This window comes from Osmerus eperlanus, chromosome 9 (assembly GCF_963692335.1).
Source record: "Osmerus eperlanus chromosome 9, fOsmEpe2.1, whole genome shotgun sequence".
In the NCBI taxonomy this organism is placed as follows: Eukaryota; Metazoa; Chordata; class Actinopteri; order Osmeriformes; family Osmeridae; genus Osmerus; species Osmerus eperlanus.
This window is the reverse complement of record NC_085026.1, coordinates 8,478,745-8,492,800: the sequence shown is the minus strand read 5'-3', so window position 1 is coordinate 8,492,800 and position 14,056 is coordinate 8,478,745.

The window sequence follows — 14,056 nt, the reverse complement described above, 5'->3', positions numbered from 1 at the left end:
GGCGGTGATGCATCAGCAGTATCGCTCCACTCCAGGGGGCAGAGGAGGGATGGAGGGATGGCGGGAGGCGGGGTGACTCTAATAGAGACACAGGAGAGACTGACAGATATTGGCAGCGGAACGGAGGAGAAGAGAGAGGGGAGAAGGGCGAGGGACTGGGAGGTGTGACAGGGGAGGTGAAAGCAGCTAGAATAGCAGGAGAGAAATAAGGAAGAGGAGAGGAGCAAGACGGGAAGAAAAGGTTATAAATGGCCCTCTTTCTCTCTCCCCTTTTGTGTTTTTCTTGTCTCTCCACCCGCAACTCCTTCCTCTAACGGTACTCTTGGGTCGAATCCAGAGATTGAATACAAGATATTGGAGCGGAAAGATCTGAGAAATAGAAAGATAGAGAAAGAGACAGATAAGGCAGAGAAGTGTGCATGGGTGAGAGAGAGAAAGAGAGAGATGTAGGAGGGGAGATTGACGGCTACCCCATCCAAGTGCCAGCTGGACAGCCTGCCGACAGGAAGGCTATCCTGTTTAAGAGGCCAGAAACAGATAGAGGGTGGTGATTGGACAAGGTCAGGGTCACGGCTACACAGTCCATTATCAAAGATTTACACCCTCATCTGCTGGGAGCCACAGTGCAGGGCTAAGATGCTCGAGACACTGCAAGACAAAGATGTTGTGGACACGGCAAGACAAAGATGTTGTGGACACTGCAAGACAAAGATGTTGTGGACACTGCAAGACAAAGATGTTGTGGACACTGCAAGACAAAGATGTTGTGGACACTGCAAGACAAAGATGTTGTGGACACGGCAAGACAAATGTGTTAAAGACATACAATATTTATGATCTATACATACTCAAAGTAGAGAGAATATAACAAGAGGAATTAAGGATGTTGTCCTCATATACAGGAAGAGCCATTGACAGTGCCGCCATATTGGTCTGTTGAGGACAGAAGTGTGCGTTTGTGTGTGTTGGGGGGGGGGGGGATTCACAAAGGATGTCCATACTACCACACGAAAGGAAGGCTTATTACTGTAATTACATATCATGTATAAGATGGCAGAAAACATTCACGCGCACACACACACACACACATACACAGAGGTGATTAGTGTGATGGGAGGCTGGAGGCTGAAGGCTGAATAATATTATCCAGCATCCTGAAGCCCCTCCGTGGTTTCCACGCAGGAAAGCAAGCCTTGACTTCAAAGACAAGGGTTAGCCACAGTCACTGGGTTATTCATGATCAACCAATCCATGCATCCCTCACGCACACGCCCAGCCCACCAGCCAATCAACACGCATCACTTAAGCCACATCCATGTAATGCTAGCATGTTTTGCTGCATGAGCATGTGTAAAGCTGCTGACGTGTAACACACGCACGCACGCACACACACACACACACGCACGCACGCACGCACACACACACACATGCACACACACACACACACGCACGCACGCACACAACAAGGTCCCTCTGAGGTTGATCAGATGCTGAGCATTCAATATCTCAGTGGAGTCGGTGCAGAGTAGGGGTAAGGGTTCAAAGGTAATGTCTGTGACTCTAACCTCAGGGAGGGCAAGTGAGAGTGGCGGGATTCACTTCTGAGCTTCACAGGTGAAACATGGCACATCTCGGAAAACCTGTATCTTGTGTTATTGAGCTCTTCATTGCAATATTCAAATCCATAAAAAGCTTTCTGTATGAATTATAGCATACCATCATCAGGTGGCACAGGGGCGCTTCAGCAAGTCCCTATACAGTACACACCCTCTGAACATATGCTAAACACATGGTGTTTCAGGGAGAAAATGATTTCAAGCTAATTAGCATTTAAACAGTGATTTGGCTTCATATATATAATATAAATGATCTACCTTTTATCTAAATACTTTTTGGCCACGGCACTGTGGTTCAGCCATGGCATTGCCCATGGTACATTATGCATGGTAGCTAACACTGCCTCGGTTGGTCCTAAATGACTTGGGTACAGAGTGGGACTATAGGAAGAAGCGAGCAGCCTCACGTGGGAGTCGTGTTCTCATCAGGGGCTGACACACACACACACACACACTAATTGGTCTCTTTCATAGACTCCTTCTCCCTCTCCTCCCAGTCCCATTGCCTTTGAAGTCTGGCCGCAAAGATAGACACACAAAATCCATTCTTTTTCAGAGTCACGACCGTGTGTCATATACACACAAGCACAAGGGCGCCTGCACACACGTACACACACAAATGCATGCTCACACACTTGTACACCTACACACACACACAGTGCCACCTGCTACAGTGCCACCCGTTGTTTTATGACCCTCAATTCCACCTGCACACTATCGCTAGCTGGCCGACTTTCTCTCTCTCTCTTTAACTGAGGGCTGAGTCATAGCAGGAACAGCAGAGAGGCTACACACACTTCCTCCTCCACACTCATTAGCTTTCGCTTTCAAGGGACCTAGATCATTTACAAAGTGTACTCCAAACCACATTAAAACAAACTAGAATGAAAGGCATTTTGCTCATATTAGATACACAATTTAAGGTATATTTCATTTCCAGTCGTTTGATGTTGGTAGTTCAGCCGCCCAGTGAGCCCTTCTGCGTGCAGTACGGTCGAGCTTTAAGGATTTCTACTGTACCATTATGAATCTAAACCCAAAACCTAATTACATTTTGACGATTATTTCAACTTCAACGCTGGCACAAAATGTTCGCAGGGGGAAGAGAGAATCACATTGGTAGAGTGTGTTTGCGAGTGCTGTGTGTGCGGGTACAGCATAGACCCACTTCATCGTGTTATAATCCCTAAAGCAAACCAAGATTTGTCAAAAAAGGTCTCTCTCGCTCCAATTAAAATAGCTCACTGTTTGTTGTCCGCCTTCAAAAACCCACTACAGATTGTACAGTACAGTGTGTGCTAGATTGGCCTCCTCTGCAACCCTGCCAGTGGAAGGCTGGCCAGGCAGAGAACGATGGCAGGGCACAGCAGGGCTTAGCCTAGTACCTACCACAGAGGACACAGGCCTACACGCGGCCAGTGACGCTCTCTATTGGCCTGAGCTGAGTGATAATGAAACACACACACACACATACTTCTATGAATAGAGGCAGTGAAACCTGAGATTCCTCAACCAAACCACTCCAGAGATGCTTGAGATTACTGCCATTATAAACAATGTGTTTACAGTAACAAGGAGGAACTACAGTGTGACAACAGAAGTTGTTTTGTGAAAAGCAATGACATTTATATTCTAAAATGTATCAAAAGATCTCCCAGGGCCTTACGCCTCCACTACTAATGACAGTTGGCGTTTTTCGCAATAAATTATGAATTAATTTTATTCAATGACCTGCCGCTGCTCCCCAGCCCCTCCCTTTCCTGTTGCCGGGTTACTGTAGATATTAGAACCCACAGCAGAACCGTCCATCTGACCCTCAAGCCCATCAGCTGTCAGTCTCTTATCAGGCTCCAGAGTGATGGTGTGTGGGTCTGGCCTGCCCTCAGAGCCCCCTGAAAGGTCACTAATTACCTGTCATCCCATCTGACAGGCAGACCCGATGACCCACGAGGACCCTGAGCGACAAAGCCAGGAGTTGTCTGTCCACATGCCTGGCTGAAAACTCCACCAAGGCCAACCCAGACTCATCCATATAGACCGTCTGTTCGTCTCTGTGGCTGGTCAGCAGCAATGTCAATATCCTGTTCGACCAGACAGAAACTAATATCGGTTGTGTAGACAGGATCTAGGATGGTTGTTCAAAGTCTATTTTGGCCTCTGCTGTAAGGACACTCCTCTTGGTGGCCTCTGTCTGTTGATCCAGTGATATACCAGAGGATATGAGCGCAGGACGCCTAGATTAAATGTAAGGCCTCAAAGTCACTGTTATATTTATCACATTGACGCACAGAGGGCTTCGGATGACATTGGCTCACCTGCCACTATGGGCTCCAGCGTGGGGGGGGGGGGGTGGGGGGGGAGTGTGAGCGAGGTGTGTGTGTGTGTGAGAGAGAGACAGAGGAAAACAGAGAGAAAGAGAGAGTGTGTTTACAGTACAATAAGGGAAAGAAAATGTGTGTGTGTGTGGGGGGGGGGGGGGGGGGGACAGAGCACTACAGACAACAGAGTGGACAACACATTCACGTTTGTTAAACCAGCCTTGCTCAGACAGGATGGAGAATGCTGAAAGGGCACGACATACGTCTCCCCGGTGATGAGTTTGTTCATGTGTTTATCTCCTAGTTCAAACAGTCCTTAGCGTCGTTGGTTGGCGGAGGTGAGAGCTACAACCCAAGTGTGAGAATGTTTCAGTGTGTGCACAGTCTGCTTGGGCTTCCTGGTGTCCACCCTGGTGTGCGTTGGCTCTCTACACATATACAATTCCCTGTGTGCTTTGAAAGTCATAGCTGAGGGGTAAACACATCGTTTGAGCTGGCTCTCTTTTATCTGTCGGTTTTGACAGGATCAGAGAGGAGGACATATAACTCCTGGCACTCCTCGAAACTCTTCCTGAGTTGTCAGATGAAGCCCAGGCTTCCGTTACGATCCGGCCCGCTTCGTGTCCTCCAACCTGACAGACAACACTATCTATTCCTGGACCATCTTCTGCACTTACTATATGGACTGTTTGTACATGGCACTTGGATAGAATCGTCTGCCAAATAAAACATGCTAAAAATGGGTGTGTAAATTACAAACCAGTACGGGTCCCTTCTGACAGGAGCCAGACAGTATTTAACCCTTGTGTTATCTTCGGGTCATTCTGACCCATCAGTCATTGTGACCCACCGTCGTATTGCGACAGATTTACCGCATACAAAGACAAAGTGAAGCATTTTCTTTTAACAGCTAGGCTGTCTCAGACCCCCCACATTGCAAAGGTTAAAAGAAAATTATTTTAATTTGTTTTTGTATTGGGTAAAATTGGGTAAACACAACGATGGTTCGTTATGAACCTTTGGGTCATGTGACCCGAAGGCAGCACGAGGGTTAAAGTGTAGTGTGTCTCAGCCTCAAAAACTGTCAGCACTTAACCTTTGACGCTTCTCCAACGCACGGACCTCTGTCAAAACAGCCACCAGCCAATCACGTCTCTGAACCTGGCGCTTGGGCAGAGGCTGGGCAGCCTATGTAGTCCACTAGACCCTGCCTCACCTTATCTGTTCTGAGCTGCCTGTTGTTTTAGCTGCAATGCAGTCGTCCTGCGTGCACACACACACACACACACACACACACACCTGCACACACACGGCCATGGCACTGGGGAGAGAGGAGGAGAAACAGATCGAAGTGGTGTCAACTGGAAATGCTGTTGGAGCCGAGAAAAAAAAAAAAAGAAAGTGAAGAAAGACAGAAAGGGACACACATAAATAAAAAATTAATGCAGAAACTCAATTAAGTGGCTGCCTCCTGCAAGGTGATGTGATCTCCTTTTCCAGCTTCATTCATCCCCAGCTCTATTAGGCCAGCTTCATTACAGGGACAGGAAGCTAGGTGTGATGATTAGTGGGAGCGTCCATTAAATAGACCGGACCTCCGGAGGCAGATGTCAGCAGTGCTGCACTGATCAGCCTCAATTAGGCTCCACTAATTAGACCGGTCCCGGACACTTTCCATTTCGCTTGGCTAACACCTCGGGAACGGACTTTGCAACGATTTGCAGTGACACCTGTTTGAGGCGTGGAGGCGGGAGGGGGTGGGGGTGGGGGGGTGCGATTCAAAGACCTGTCATTGTGAGAGGTCTGATCTGTTAATCCACAAGTGGGCCACCGGGTGGGGGGGGTGGCGAGATGAGGGGAGGGAGGTACAGAGAGGCCGGGGAAAATAAAGATAAACAAACAGTCAAAGAATAAACAGACAGATGGGGACGAGGGGCAAAAGTGAATGAATAAGAGGCCGCATTTGTGTGAGATTAGCTGAGAGAGAGATACTGAATGAGAGAAAGAGTGAGAGAGAGAAAGAGAGAGTGTCCTGTTTTTTCCAGCTGCCAACCGGGTTGAACAAACAGAGGCCAGTGAGAGATGATGACATGAGGGCGTGTCCTCCTGACCCACTTTTCCCAGCATCTTCGAGACAGCTCCTGCCTGGCCCTAATCCTAGACTGTCACATTTCCTTCACTCCTGCCCCTTTCCCCTCCTTCCCCTTCGCCCCCCACAGAAATATGTTTTTTGTTGGGGTGGGGGCGGGGGTGCAGTGCATATGGACAGTGTGCGGCACATGCACTGTGCTAACGGCGGAATTTGAACAACTTATTACAGGACAGAATACAAATGGAGAGAATGAGAAAGAGGATAATAAGAAAGATTCATTGCAAGGAAGGGATACAGAGAAAAGGTAAGAGGTAGTAAGGGAAAAAGGGTGAGAGAAAAAGAGTGAGGGAGCAGTCCAGCAAGCAGAATGAAACAAGTGTCTTTAGTTGAGTGCAGTAATAATGATGGAAAAAGGACCATAGGAAAGATGTGAGGAACACACGGCTTATCTCTGAATGTGATTAAACTGTTGGACGCCTAATGTTTAACCTACATAACGTATCTCTAGTGATTCCACTGCTAGTCCCTCTTATCTGCTAATAGAGCCCAATAATCCCAAAGACACGCACAAACTGCCCTGGCAGCTTGGTACTAAAACTGAACAAGATGTTCAGTTACAACAGGGTTTCTAACTCCGCTAACCTCAAGGCAGGTTTGAGGCCGGGGGCCGGTTTGAGGCCAGCCTCAGAGGGTGGTTCGGTCTCCGAGCGGGTGTAGGGCAGACGCGGTCTCCCCTCATCATCTCATCACCTGTCCTCCATGACTCCAAACACCACCTACGCTGAGCTGGTTTTAATCCGTTCTCCAGAGATCCACAGGTCATCTGTCATCTCTAAATAGATCATAAGAGCTATGTATGAAGAATGATGTGTTGGATTTGCTGCTACAGCGGGCAAAATGTGGAGTTCCCTCCTGTACAGTAGACATGATGGAAGCTTTGTCCACATCCTAACTTGTAGGGGCCGTTCGAAAAAACGTCAACTTCTCATTCTCAGTCTGCTGGACAGTATCTCTCCCTATCATCTCCCTGAAAATGCATCTCAGTAAATAACTCCCCCTCTCCGACACTCGTAATCTGCACTATTGTGGAAAAAGTGTGGATTTGAAGGAGAGGAGACGAGGAGAGGAATCCAGTGAGCTGAGCATTTGAGATGCACCCCTGGGCTTTGACCCCCCCCCTACCCCCATCCCTGCATGTGATCCCACTGATTATGTAGGCATGACTGAAGCAAGGCCAGAGATGAAGACATATACATTATGTCTCAATGACCACCATATCTCCTCAGGAGAAGCAGTATGTCTCTGGTTGTGTGTGTGTGCGTGTGTGTATGCATGCATGCATTGTTGTGAGTGGATGCAAATGTGTGAAAATGTGTGTCTGTACAAGAGTGTGTGTGTGTGTGAGAGAGAGACAGACAGAGATAGAGAGAAAGAGAGAGAGAGAGAATGAGAGAGAGTGCAGGAAAGAGAAGGGAGAAAACCAACTAATATTCCAGTAAACCCTTGTCCCTCCTGAGAATACATTCCTGGAACTACCGTCCCCCTCCGACCTTTGGGAACCAAACACAGATCCATCCCTAGAAAGGACACTGTGTAAAAACCGATAGACGATCAATCCAGAGCAGGAACTGGAGATACAGTTGAGACGGTCACACACACACACACACTGGTAGGCTATAAATATATTGTATGAGATCCTAATATTGTTAGAGAGATAGGCTGCTCCTCGCCTCCATCTCCAACCTCTGTACCCTCTCAATGGTCATTTTAACTTCCGGTCATGAGTTTGAGGTGTTATGAAGATATGATACCGACTCTGGGAAGAGGAGAACCACACCCAGGTGTGAGGAAGGATGCTGCTGGCCCACAGCCGCATGGACACATCCAGAAAAGAAGACAAACACAACTTAAGGGTCTGTTCTGCGTCTGTATCGGACCTGCTGGTCTCGTCCTCTCCAGAGAGGAGAGAGAGGGACGACCACAGAGAGGAAGAACAGAGGGATGAGATAGGTGTGAGGGGGAGAGGGAGGGGGAGAGGGAGCGTGCTGGGGGGGTGGGGGTGATGCTGCAGTGGCGCGGAGCATAACAGACAGCTCAGCAGATATGGGGACCCTGGGTAACTTGTAGGTGCCAGCTGACGATGGCTGGAGCAGGCCCTCCTTCGTAGGTTCACCCGGGTTCCTCCGTGACTCGGCTAGAGCTGCAGCGCCCCTTGGTGGTGGCCTAAGTAACTGCGCCTCTCCAGAATGGGCAGTTCAGCATTATGTTTTGAAATGGAGTGCGCGAGGAGAACAAGAGGGGGAAAAGGTGGGTTGGGAGGGGCTAGGGGAATTGGGGGGAGATGGCAGCAGAGTGAAGGAATTTGTTGATCAAAAAAAGCATGTGCTGTAACGCTTAATGTTCAAGCTCATTCCAGGGATGTCTTTTGACCGGAACCCAGTTACTAGCAAAGTCCTAACCCCTGAAATGATGGAGGGGTCTTCTGTCCTTGGGACACAGAAGGAAAAGGAGGCAATTAAGACCCTGTTAATGAGATCCGGCCCAAGGTTAAGGCTATGCATCAAAGGTGTGTGTGTGTGTGTGTGTGTGTGTGTGTGTGTGTGTGTGGGTGTGTGTGTGTGTGTGTGTGTGCGGTGGAGAAAGAAAGCCCAAGCCAGGAGTGGGAGGGTGGGCTAAATCAATATGATTAATCTAAGCTAATTGCAGTCCCGGATCTGTAGGGACCCCAGTTGAAAGGATGGTCACTCCTGGTTCAAGACATGTGTCACACAAAATGTTGCCATACATTCATAATACAAAAAAGAGCTGAATATAATAAAAGGAAAGTGGAAAAAATTCAAGCACTGACATTCTTAAATGGAATACTGTTTTTTACATAAAGACATTTTTTAAATTGATACTTTTTTAAGGTCATTTACAAGAACTCTCCTGAGTTGATAGAGACACAGATCCAAACTCCTGCTGCGGCAGACGGCACTGCCTCGCTACCTCAGGACGCAGCCTCGACTCTCCTGTGGAGCTCAGGGAACAGAACTATGATCACAGCTGATGTATCAAAGACAAATGCGAAGTGACAGTTGTTGTTATGAATCGCAGCACCCCCCTCCCTCCCTGCATATTCCACCTTAATTTCGAGCCGTCATACTGCCTGCACTGCAAAACCAAGCTCCCTTTTCAGAATACTAATAACATTGGGTTAAGCTTGGGTTGGTGGTTGGTCGGTGCATAGACAGGACCTGTCTGGATAACACTATGCTTTGAAAGGCAACAGAGATATCAAAGAAAACAGCCTGAACGTACTGGAAGGGAAACACAACGGCACACACATCCCTGCACCTACACACACACACACACACACACATCCCTGCACCTACACACACACACATCCCTGCACCTACACGCACACACACATCCCTGCACCTACACACACACACACATCCCTGCACCTACACACACACACACATCCCTGCACCTACACGCACACACACATCCCTGCACCTACACACACACACACACACATCCCTGCACCTACACACACACACACACACACATCCCTGCACCTACACACACACACATCCCTGCACCTACACACACACACACATCCCTGCACCTACACACACTGTTTTCAAACTGCTATCCTCTTGATTTGTGCTACAAGGTTGACGTTATTCAAACTGACTGAGGGGACCGCACACACACAAACACAGACACACACAAACATACACACACACACACAAACATAGGCCACATTTAATCAGTGCAGCTCTCACCTCTGGCCACAGATCAATGTAAACAGAGTGTGACTGGGGCAGACCGATCTATGTGGGCCCAGCTAACGACCAACAATCCGTCACACGTCGACGTGCAATTGAGAGGTGTGTGATGTGAGTTACAACGACCATAGCACAGAACGTGTGTGTTTGTAAGTCCTGGAAAATAAGAAAAAAGTTGCTGTCATCTTATATGCTGAACATCTTCATATATAGGGCTAGGCTCCATATCATAGGACTGAATGGGGGTTCACATCCCATCTCTCAGATCCTTCTTAACAGGTCAGCGCCCCCTGGTGTTTCCTACACCAGGGACAGGCGTAAAGTTATTTACTAGAGAACAGCCACTCTGGACTGGGTCAGGGCCATGTCTAACTGAGTGGATCCCACTAGAGATGTCATAAATAGTGCCAAGGCCACAGCTCAATCACCTGCATACACACACACACGCACACACACACGAGTGCACGCACACACACTGGCAGACACACAACCGAATACACGTGAACACACACATGCTCAGAAGTACAGACACACGACCTCAAGAACACATACACACACTCACAGTGGAATGGGGAACGCCCTACAGTATCCAACAAGATGATGAAAGAGCTCAACCAATCAGCTTCACTCCAACAGAACTGGGCTAGGACAGGCTGGGGGGTTTCTCCACTGCTCTGAGACAGGGGAGTGATTGGGTGCCACAGCTCATTTCAAGCCAATCAGTCTCTTCTGTAGGCCAATCCAGTAGAGACTGTATTGCTGCACACTGTAATGGGGGGGGGTCATAATGTCATGGTGGTGATTTAATTGTAGGTGACACAATGTGGCATGCACTACAGAGACAGAATGCACGCACACATACAAGAAGAGAGATACTAACACATACATGGTACAGCATACATGGTACAGCATACATGGTACAGCATACTCTGGGACTGCACACGCTGTACACAAACAACCCAAGGGCTCACACGAAGTAGAATTGGGTCACTGCAGTTCTTTTCACTCTCTCTCTCTCCTCTCTCTTTCCAGACCCTCCTCCCTCCACCTTCATCTCCACCAGGAGCCTAAGCTGGTATTTACACTAAATCAAATGACTTACAGTTATCAGTCAACTACTCCTCCACGCACAGACCCTCCGGCACCACAATAACCCACTGGATTTACATAGAGGCAGACGATTGTGGGGCGCCCGTTATTTATCCCTGTCACGTTGTAAAACACAAACAGATTCGCAGTAGCCCACTCAGAAGCTACCCTGTCCCTCCCTCCTGCCCCTCAGACTGAACACACACTTCCACTTATTTTACTCTCCACCGCTGCTCTGCTTGCTATCAAGTGTGTGAGGAGATGAACAGGAAAAGGGGATGAAAGTGAGAGGAGACGGTGAGAAGACAGCGGGAGTGGTACTGCGGAGGGAGGGAGGGAGGGAGGAGAAGAGAGGGATGCACGGTGAAGGAGGAGGATAATGAATGATTACTCCGGTGCGGCTGACATTGCACTCCGCAGGAACCCAAAGGCAGAGGGGAGATGGGGAGGAGGGGCGGCCAGATTTAGAGCAGGCAGCTGTTCCGCACCCCCCTTCGCCTCACATCTGCCAAGTCACTGTGGGACGGGCGCCGAGGTGACTTCCACGCATACCCCAATCTCATAAGTACACACTGATACGGTACACATGCTCGCCGCACACACAGACGCCTAAACACCTTCATACCATATTCACACACATTCATGCACAGACACTCCTAACAACAAAAGCCAACATACAATAAATATGTATATATGTACACGGACACAGGTACTAAAACAGCGGCCACCCGGATTGACTCTACAAGACCCCTGAAGGTGTCCTGTGGTATTTGACACCAAAACATTAGCAGTCCTTCAAGTCCTGTAAGTTGCAAGGTGGAGCCGTTGTGAATCGGACTTATGGGTCCAGCACAGATCCTCAATCAGAGATCTGGTAATTTGAAGGCCAGGGCAACAGCTTGAACACTTCATCATGTTCCTCAGCCTATTCCTCAACAATGTGTGCCGCGTTAGGGTAAATCATCCCGCTGAAAGAGGCCATGCCCATCAGGGAATACCATTGCTGGGAAAGGGTGTACCTGGTCCGTAATGATGTTTTTGTTGGTGGCACATGTCAAACTGAAGACCCATACCCAGCAGATTGTGATGCATTGTGGGCTGTGACGTTCCTCCTGTAACCATAATGAACATTTTCGGTGACTTGTGCCACATTAGCCCTGCTGTTGACAAGCCTTGACATCTCAGAGATGCTCTGACCAACAACAAGTTGCCCCTTTTCAAAGTCTCAGGTCTTTAATACAGCCCATTTCTCATGACTCAACACATTGACTGTGACAACTGATTGTTTGCTTAGAATGTAATCTACCCAGACCTTGACAGGTGCCCTTGTTTGGGGAGATCAACTTTATTCGTTTTCACCTGGTCATACTGCTTCGGGTCAGCGGCAAACTCTCCAGGACCAATCGGAAGCCTTACAGAGTAAGTCTGTGAGGTAAGCCACTGCATCAACAGGCCTGATGGTGTGGCTTACCTCACCGACAGGTTTTACCTAGAATCATGCTGCTGGGAATTGGGAGGGTGAGGGAGAGGGAAGAGATGGAAACCGACGGGAGGGAGAGGGGGAGGTTGGCAGATTAAACTGTGTCGCCCCCGGCCAGGGTAGAAGATGAAGTGGGAGGTATACGGGTGTGGGGGGACTAGGGAAAGAGGTGTGTGTCTGTGTGCGTGCGTGTGTGTATAGGTGGGTGGGGGGGAGAAGGGGCGCATCCATCAGCAAACTCTCTGAACCAATGGCAGAGCTTCTTTCGCTGACTGGAATGTCAATGCTCTCATCTCAAGGTGACACACACACACTCACACCTACTGTACTTAACCCTTGTGCTGCCTTCGGGTCACATGACCCAAAGTTTCATAACGAACCATCGTTGTGTTTACCCAATGCAAAAACAAATAATTTTCTTTTAACCTTCGCAATGTGGGGGGTCTGAGACAGCCCAACTCTTGTTTTTGTATGCGGTAAAGTTGTCGCAATACGACGGTGGGTCACAATGACTGATGGGTCAGAATGACCCGAAGATAACACAAGGGTTAAGTCCTGTGTCATAGAAGTATGTCATCCAAAGGTTTTGCTGTTTTCAGTCGTGTGCATGTTATTATGAACCATGGAAGACTATGGGGCCCACAAAACAGGTGTACTGTAGAGAGAGAGAGAGCGAGAGAGAGAGAGAGAGAGAGAGAGAGAGAGAGAGAGAGAGAGAGAGAGAGAGAGAGAGAGAGAGAGAGAGAGAGAGAGAATCTGTGCATCTGTATCAGGGCTCCGTCAAATACTGTTTGTCATTCTTTCACCGGTGCAATTACCAAGATATTGAACAACTCTGTCAGCCAAAGGTCCTCAACACCACACATCAATGTATCCACCACAGTCAAATAACACACAAATGAGCACTTGAACAGATCATTACAGAACAGTGCAGAGCAATAAAGCCAATGCCAACCAATTGAAAAGGCATTTCTGACAGGCAATAGCTCCACCAGTGGTAAACAGTAGAAACTTACTGGTAAACTTTACGCACGACTGTATTTACATGCATGTCTTCAGAGACAGGAATAACAAGGAACACAGGAACATCGGCATACTAAAATATTATTCTATAACATGTTACCAGGCAGCAAAGAACAGATGGTGCTGTTCAGCAGGTGTCCTGCTTGCACCACATCAGGCTCCTGAGGAAGGTGGGCGGGTTGGGGGGCAGAAGGCAGGGAGGGAAAGGCAAAGCTGAGAGGGTGGGCGAGTGTCGGCGGGAGAATTACGGGCAGGTTTTTAGGGAGAAGCAGACGATGATTCACTGTCTGTTAGAGTGAGTTACGGGAGCAGAGTCCCGCGCTCGAGCGTTTTATGAGGTACTTAGTTCCTTCTCTCTGGCAGTAAAGATAGATCATGTATTCCTCCATCATTACCGCGCTCACTCCCTCTCCCCGCTTGTCACAGCCTACGCATCATTAATTACAGGATTAAAGAACTATTAGGGAGAGTCGATAGGGGGGAGATAATATAGATGCTATGACAAGATCCAATTCCGCTCGCTTGCCTCCGCCACCAAATTGAAGTCTTCATCCGGTTCGGGGTCTGGCTCCCCGCGGTCGCTTCCTTCCCTTATTGCGCTGCCTTTGCCTGAATTCAATACCGAACGTCTACGCCGCAGTCCCGGGCGATGGTACAACATGAGT